The sequence below is a fragment of the Gossypium raimondii genome, chromosome 5, assembly GCF_025698545.1.
Source record: "Gossypium raimondii isolate GPD5lz chromosome 5, ASM2569854v1, whole genome shotgun sequence".
Lineage (NCBI taxonomy): Eukaryota > Viridiplantae > Streptophyta > Magnoliopsida > Malvales > Malvaceae > Gossypium > Gossypium raimondii.
This window is the reverse complement of record NC_068569.1, coordinates 25,973,227-25,982,055: the sequence shown is the minus strand read 5'-3', so window position 1 is coordinate 25,982,055 and position 8,829 is coordinate 25,973,227. Positions and strand designations below refer to the sequence as shown.

General features: G+C 31.2%; 1 long non-coding RNA gene across 1 annotated transcript; it reads right to left on the bottom strand.

The window, feature by feature from the left end:
• Positions 1–596: 596 nt before the first annotated feature.
• LOC105770479 (uncharacterized) lies at positions 597–1,340 on the bottom strand. Its single transcript, XR_001126216.2, has 3 exons — positions 1,175–1,340; positions 995–1,070; positions 597–905 (listed from the first exon to the last, which is right to left on the bottom strand). It is a non-coding gene; the product is annotated as an uncharacterized LOC105770479 (long non-coding RNA).
• Positions 1,341–8,829: the final 7,489 nt, after the last annotated feature.

The window sequence follows — 8,829 nt, the reverse complement described above, 5'->3', positions numbered from 1 at the left end:
CCATCTTATTGATGCTATGGTGGATTAGTTTTTTCGTTTACTGCGGCCGACCCCTCTAAAATGAAATTTTTTTATTTAGGCCCGTTATAATTTATAAAATTTTAAATTAGTAATGGTAAAATTACACTTTGGCCTTTTAAAAATTATACAGATGTAGACTACTAAAATAAAAATTTACATTTTTACTATTATAAAAATATACAATTTAATTTCAACTATGATTTTTAGATGCTTCGGCATTTGTTGATATTAGAAAACACTAAGAACAAAAGATTCCCTGGCCTGTAATGGATGTGGGGATAGCAAAGATGCCGAAAAGCACTAACGCAAACATAAATAAAGATAAAACATAAAAAAAAACTACATCAAATACTTTAAAATCGTTAAATATAGGACTAAAACATAATTTTTAAAAGATAAGTGATAGAAATAAAAAAAACATCAAAAACTATGATGACTAACAATTCTGAACAATTTATAACGCCCAGGACCAAAAAATGATATTCTAATAGTTTGATGAACATTTACCCAATAAATATATCAAAGCCTTTTGGCATAATAAAATTCCTTTGATCACAAGCGGACAAATTCGATAATTACAAGCAAAACATGGTATAATTTTATTGATAATCACTCACGTATGTCGAAAGGATCAAAAAGAAAAGAAAGTATATTATGAAACATGTGATTTAAACTTAGGGAACTATAACGTACCATATGTATGTATTGTTTAAATTACAAAATGATCAATTAGATTAAAAACAAACCAAAAAAAAGAGACATAAAAGGTTTCATATGTGATTTTCATAATTAGGGTTTAAAGATTCTTTGCCATCAGACTGCTCCATTATTCCTACAGGTCGCAGCATGCCTCCCATAACCAGCAGCAGCACAAAGCAAAGAGACTGCAAACAAATTCCAAAGCATAATATTATATTTTTTTAGGATAATTTTGAGGGACTACTACAAGTCCAATGATTTATAGAAGACTTACCATCCTTCAAGGCAGCTTCTCTTCCTGCCTCCGCTCTTAGCTTTGGTCACCGGAGGACAACATGCTGGTAATTCATCTAAGTATAGAAAAAAAGGACAACAACAACAATCATAATCGACAATTGAGAAACAATAAAACGACAAGAAAATTGATGGATATGTGTGAGATTGAGAGGTTCACCTTTAGATTTGTCTTCGGTTGTTCGATCGGGGATTTTTTGTTTAGCCATGAGAGAAAGAAAAAAGAAATCAAAGAAGGAAGTTGGAGGTAGATTTGAGTGTATTGATGATGGTTAATGTTGTGCAAGCTGATGAAGTTCCTTTCGCTGGATTTGGTTATTTAAAGCGTGAGTTTTTTTTCATTTTAAACAAAAGGGTAAACCTAGTTGGCGGATTCTTGACAATTCTACAACTTTACGTGTTGCTAAATTTTTGTCTTGGAATCTGATTCCCGATAAAACTGTCGGTAAAGCCACCATTGTTACTGTTTCCAGATTCCATTTTACTCGTTTGATGTCCTCCAAAATCCTAATGGAGAATCAAATTCTTTTCTTCTCTCTTTTCGGTTATTGTAATTAATAATCTAGCTAGGATACTACGAACATATCACCCAACAGTTGACAAATGGATAATCACTTTAAATAATGGCAAAGCTGGAAATCATGTCATACGAGTTTGGAATGATTTCAAAATTTTTGATAATTCTTTTTTGTGTGATTTAGTTTAAATTATTAATATTTAAGAGAGTAAAGTTTAATTGCATGCTTGCCTCTACTTCAAAAGATTCGTGCGGGCCTCGTCATAAGCTGGTGGCAATGGATCAAGCCAGATAATTTGTTTTGGAAGGGATAATAAAAATATAATTTTATAATTTTAATGGTTTATATCTTTATATTTTTTAAAAGGATTAAATTAAACTTTTATCGTTTTGGGGGTCAAAGTGCAATTTTACCATTACTATTTTAAAGTTTTATAAATTATAAAGGGACCTAAATGGGAAATTTTTTATTTTAGAGGGCCAAAATTAAATTGTATATTTTACGATAGTAAAAATACAATTTCACCATTTCAATAGCCTACATCTTAATAATTTTTAAAGAATTAAACTAATTTTTATCACTTTGGGGCAAAATACAATCTCACTATTGCTAATTTAAAATTTTATAAATTATAAAGAGACCTAAATGAAAAATTTTAATTTTAGGAGGGTCCTTGTCTTTGCCGCTGCATTCATAATTTGTTTTCTTTAAGGAAAAAAAAGTTCAAGGTTGGATTTTGTGGTGAACCGTAAGATTAAAATTTGAGAGGTTTAGAAAAATTTTAAAAATTTTAGGGTTTTAATGAGAATCATTTAAAAAATTGAGTCTAATTAAAATATTTTAAAATTTTATGAGATTAATGAAAAGTTTCAAATATTTTAAATGGGTTTAATTAAATTTAAAAAAATGAAAATGTATAATGAAAATTTTCAAAAGATTAAAAAAAGTCTAATTAGTTTTTAAAACTTTAAAGGATAAAATTTTCAACTTAAAATTTTGGGGGCTAAACCTCCACCTCTGCTTTTAATCCAAACATACGTAATTATAGTCAATATTATGAAAAGTTAGGAATATAAAAGAATAAACGGGTGCATGCATGCATGATGCCATGAATTAGAAAAGAATGAGTATATTTGATAAAAATAAATAAAAAGGGGTAGGTTTGGTAGCTAATCGGGAATATAAGGACTTTCAATTGCTTTCAACTAAAGCATTTCCCCAAATAAATTGGCTGCCCATGGGAATTCGATATTATAAGGAGTTAAAAGTAAAATATTACAAGTTTGGGGTGAAAGATAAAAAAAATATTTAAAAAATAATTTAATTATATAAAAAAAATAGGTATATTCTTAGCTTTAGTATATGATTTATATATATTAGCTGTCTAGGATAGAGATGAAATAAAAGTATAAAGTGCACCTCTCTTTTCATTCAAAATGAAAATGATAATCACAATCTTGACATTATTTCACCATCTTTCTTTACAGCTTAACACAAATTTTGGACACTTTACATGCAATTAAAAGTAATGTGTTATTTATTATGTGCTGTTAAATCTTTTCCCATATATTTGTCTTTTGGATAAAATCTAAAGATGCGACACCTAAAAACACAAGAAACTGAAACCATTTCAAACGTGTTGGGCAATGTCATAGGATGAATTCTTCGTTTATATTTGCTTATTAAGCTAAATAAATGAGTATATATGATCGAACAAAACTTTTATGTTCGTTTAATAAACACAAGAACAGAGGTGTGTTTGGTTCATTTATGTCCACCAACAAGCTCGTTTATTTATTAATTATATTTTCTTATAAAAATTCCATTAGTATATATTAATAAAATTATCTTGGTTTGTATTTTTTTCATTTATAATATAATTATTAATATTTATATTTGACTATTTTCTATCTAACCAATATATGTGTGTATGTTTTATTTATTTATTAATTGTTTGTTTGTTTATTATTTATTAACATTGTTCGTGAACATGTTCAATTATATGTTCATGAACATTAAACAAACGAATATGAACACACATAATTTTAAATAATCGAACATGAACAAAAATTTGAAATACTTAACGAACACAAACTGAACACGAACAAGCTCAAAAATAAACAAACAAACATATATGAACAGAGGTTTGTTTGTTCAAATTCGGTTCATTTACAGCCCTAAATGTCAGATGTGTATGATATGAAAAGTAATTAAAATAAGATAAAAAAATTATATAATAAGAATTTTTTGGAAAGATATAATAAGAAATATTAACACAACATAATATAAATATAAATATATAGTTATTTATATTATGAATTATTAATGTATCGATTTTTAAAAATAAATTAAACAAATTATCACATAATACGAATATCTAATTTTAAAAAACATATATGTAGAAATGTGTCCTTAAAAAGAAAAAGGACATTCCTCTACCAAGATGTTTAAAACCTCTTTTTGGATATCTATATGTACGAAAAAAAATAACAATTCTTATGAGTTGAGAAGATGTCAAAATATATACATATAAGCCTAATAAGTTAGCCATATGCATGGTTTGCCAAGGGTTAGAGCTAGAACTACTTATATCGACCCAAATTTAGGTTTAAAAAAAAAAAGATGACTCCCGACTTAAGGTGGTTTTCTTTTGATAAGTTTGTGCATTTATTGTTGGTTTGATAGTTGGTCTTTGGATAAATTTTAGTCTTTGATGACTTTAAAAGACAAAGGATGCTCAAAATGTGCATGTTATATTAGACATTGATGCAATGAAATGGAAAATATTTAATTTTTTTGAGTGAGGTGAGCTTGTGGGTTAGTTTTAACAAATGGAAAACATAGAAATAGTACGTTAAAAGAAATGGAGAAGGAGGAAAACAAAGGGAGAAGTAGAAGATCTTCTACTAAGGTTGTATTAGACGGCTCTATCTCAACCTTTTTAAAGGTTGCCTTAGACAAGGTCTATCCCAACCTTTTTAAGGGTTGCCTTAGACAAGATTCTATCCCAACCTTTTTAAGGTTGCCATAGACGGCTCCGTCTCAAATTTTTTTAAAGGCTGCCTTAGACAAGGTCTATGCCGGCCTTTTTAAGGTTGTCTTAGACAGGTCTATCCTAACCTTTTTTAAAGGTTACCTTAGACGGGTCTATCTCAACCTTTTTTAAAGGTCGACCTTGACTAGGCCTTTACCAACCCTTCAATAAAGGTTGACTTATTTTGACTTATGCCAACGCTTTTTCAAAAGTGTTGCAGAACCTATGCCAATTGTAGTAAAAACAACCTTTTCAGAAGCGTTGGGAGAAGCGTTGCGATACCTATGCCAACCTTTTTTGCGTCGTATTAAGTCAAAAAAAGTGACGCGGTAGGCCCGTTTTGTTGTAGTGAGAGAATGGAAAAAAAGGAAAAAAAAAGTTAAAAGAACATAAAATAAAAAATTAAATTGCTCAGAATAAAAAAATATAGGGACCAATTGTAGAATTTAACTTAAAATTTTCATTTGAAATGATGATTTAACGTTCCACATCAGCTTACCGTTACACCGTTAACGTCAATAATTAATTTTCTTGTATAAAAATAGTAATTATCTTTCAATAATAATAATAATTTAATAATTATTTAAATAATAATTTGATAAACGTAAATAAAACAATTAGTTGAATGATAAAACATTTTCATTAATTTAAAATTTTAATTCACATAACCAACATCTTCACTTGGTGTTAAGAGTAGTATTGGATTTTAAGGCATGAAATCTATCACATCTGGGATTGGAATATATATATTGGTATTAACATCATACCATCAAATATTTTTTGTTAATTTAATTAGTAATTATATTTAACATTTTTTAATTCTTCATTCAAACTATTTTGTTTAAAAGTGCGCAACAGAATAGTAATTCCAGCTAAACAATATAATTGCCACAAAAGCTATTATAACATGAAAACTAGGTATTCAAATCACCAATCTAACATTCACCGCCACGCCTTGAACATAACCCTACAATTAATACCTGTCGTCGTTGATGTATCTACCATTTCATTGCCATGCTGCTCTACTTTTGAAAATGCTACCTCACCCACACAGGCTTGTCTCATTTCCATGTTTGTGAATGTAATTTGTTGCGACCAAGGTCTGCCTTTGTTCAATAACCAGTTATACGCCACCTGTGACCCGATTTCAACAATAATCAAACTAGATCCCCTTCACCCTATCTCAATTATTATATCCAACGCTATAATTATTGCTCCTAATTCAGCTGAATATGCATCAATGGCATCACATGGTCCCGAGAATAAAGCTCTTACAATTCCTTCCTCGTCTCTAAGAACACCTCCACAGCCCGTAGCTTCCTCAGTTGCCATTCCACTTATGTTAAACTTCGGCCATCCATGAGGAGGAAAACACCAACTCAGTGTTACAGGTTCAGAATTGAGTGAATTGAACCTGCACTTAGACGAACTTAACCACCATAATCTCTCTTGTACCATACACTCATCGAAAGCAACTCTTACCCGCAACAATGCTCTCATCTTGGAATGAAATATCAGCGTATCCATAGACAACACCTTTCTTTCAAGCACCATCTCGTTCCTTGCGAGCCAAACAGACCAACATGCTGCCGCTATTGCTATCAACCAAAGACTTTTCCTAGTACCATGCAACTTCACATTAAAACATAAAGAGTAAAATTCTTCAAAATTACCGCTCACCATTTTCCAGCCAACTTCCCACCAATTGAATATCCTTCTCCAAAAACCCACAATAAAATTGCATTTAAAGAACAAATAGTCCACTCTCTCCTGTTCACGTTCACACCATGGGCATACATTCATTACGTTTTGCAGATGCACCCCTCTCTTTACTAAGAAATCCTTAGTGGGAACTCTGTCGATTGCTAACATCCTTAGGAAGTTTCGCACCCTAGGAGGGACTTTTGATTTCCAGATTTTATCAAAAGCAAAATTGATTTCATCCCCTTCTCCCTCAATTAGCAAAATAGTTAACTTCTTCACCGAAAATTCTCCCTTACTATCGTGCGCCCAGTTTAAACTATCCTCCAAATCTGAGACCAGCACCACACTTTTCACCTTTTCAGTAAGTCTACTAAGAGTCCCCAATTCTCTATCCAACAATGGCCTTATAAATAGATCTTCCCATTTAACTTTACTAAGACACCATCCCATTTTTGAGTTTTGCTAACCGAAATAGTCTAGGAAATTCCAATTTTAATGGACTATTTCCACACCATATATCCACCCAAAACATCGTCGACTTTCCATTCCCAATCTTCCATCTAAAATATTTATTCCCCACCCATTTAGCTATTCTAAAATCTATTGAGTTCTCCATAATCCCTCTCCAAACAGACGACATTTCTTTAATTTTATTCACTCTAAATCGCCAATGTTGCACACTATAGCCATACTTTGCTAATATAACTTTACGCCACAACGCCTCTTTTTCAACCGAACATTATTTAATTTCATTTTCTCTCATTTTTGGTTCATATAAAAATTATTTCAATAATTTAAATTTTCTCTTGGCATCCAATACAAAGAAAGGGGCCATGGAGGAGAATGAAAAGGATGCCACCATTTATGAAGGTAAACAATCTGGAAATGGCATTATTATAGGATGAGTAACGACAAAAGCACATATATCATTAAATATTCCAACATTTTTTTTTTCGTCATCATCAAGATTTGCCATTGTTACATATGAAAACTATTTTAGCCATTGATGGTATTGTCCTGCCTGCTTCTGCCGCTATTCTTTTCGTAGTAATGGTAAGCTGCTGCACCAGACAGCACCGCCAGCGTCAAGGCTTGTGCGTGCATCCTATCATAACACTTTCCCACCAGTATCGGACTGAGTTTTTCTCACTCAAATTTGCTGATAAACATATTACTCGAATTCAAGTGTGAAGATCAAATACGAATATGTATTAAATGTATTTTCATATCCTCAATAAAAAGAGTTTGAACAACATAATGCGGTGATACCTTGCATGAATAAGCCTCAGACTTGGCTTAAGAGGAGTTCTTGCCCTGATATAAGTATTATAAGCCAGTGATGCCCCGATTGTTGATGCCCAGATTGCTCCTACAACACCCAATATGGCATACCACATAATGAAAAAGCTAAACGAAACATAAAAACATGCAAAATAGTGGATGCATGTTAGACCCAAAAAAAGAAACATGCAAACGAATTTATTTGAGCTGACCATTAATGGTGGTGAGCTTGTGATTTGAGACCCAGGTCTGAATGTCCTCCATCTTTGAGCCTTTTGTTTCTTGCTATATATGAAGCAATTAACTTATATATAGTTGGATAAAATGAGACTGCGAATGGGAGAATGAAGGGAGGGGTGAGGCTTATTAATAGATAAATGAAATGAAGTTGAAATATGTGGCCCCTGGATTTAGAGGTTTCACTTTTGTTGGAACATTGGATATATAAGGTTAAACAAGAGGCTTCCACTTGTCTGGTTTTATTGGTACACCCCAACTCTTTTTGTTTCAACATTAGCTTGCTCACATAATACTGTGGGCCATTTTTGCATTATTTTAACTTGAATACAAAATCTAGTTAGAGATTTTTTGAGACCAGGTGGTATTTAAAGTGGGAATTTGATTTTGTAGTAAAAATATTGGTACCACTTTATGAGGTAACTACCACCTCCATTGCTATATATATACACAGTTGAGGATTAAAAGAAGGAATAATAATTTACTTAGCCCTTTAACTTTTAAAAAAATTATCATTTTAATTATTTATTTAAATTTTCATTTTTTTTTACCTTTAAATTACCATATCACCAGTAAATGAATTTTTAAATTTGAGCTCATAGGTAAAAGCAATATTTGCAAAGCAACTAGTTGACATGTTAATTTTGGTGAAACCGATTTTGGTGGGCCTAGTGACATCCTACGGATATGACAATGTGGCAAACTTAGAGGCAGATAGGTTACATGAGGCTATCAAAACCAAGGATTTGGCCCATGATGATGTAGTTTATATACTTTCCACAAGAAATTTCTATCAACTCAGGATTACATTTGAATGCTATAAGAAAAAACATGGAAATCCTATTTTAGGGGAGTCGGGTCCATGCCAGTTTCTTTGGCTTTCTCACTGCTTTGAATTATGGAATTGATTCATGTAATTATTTTTTTAAGGAAAAAAAATGTTCAATGTTGAGTTTTATGGCGGATCCTAAAATTAAAATTTGAGAAGTTTAATAAAATTTTTAAAAATTTTAAAGGTTTAGTAATAATTATTTAAAAAAA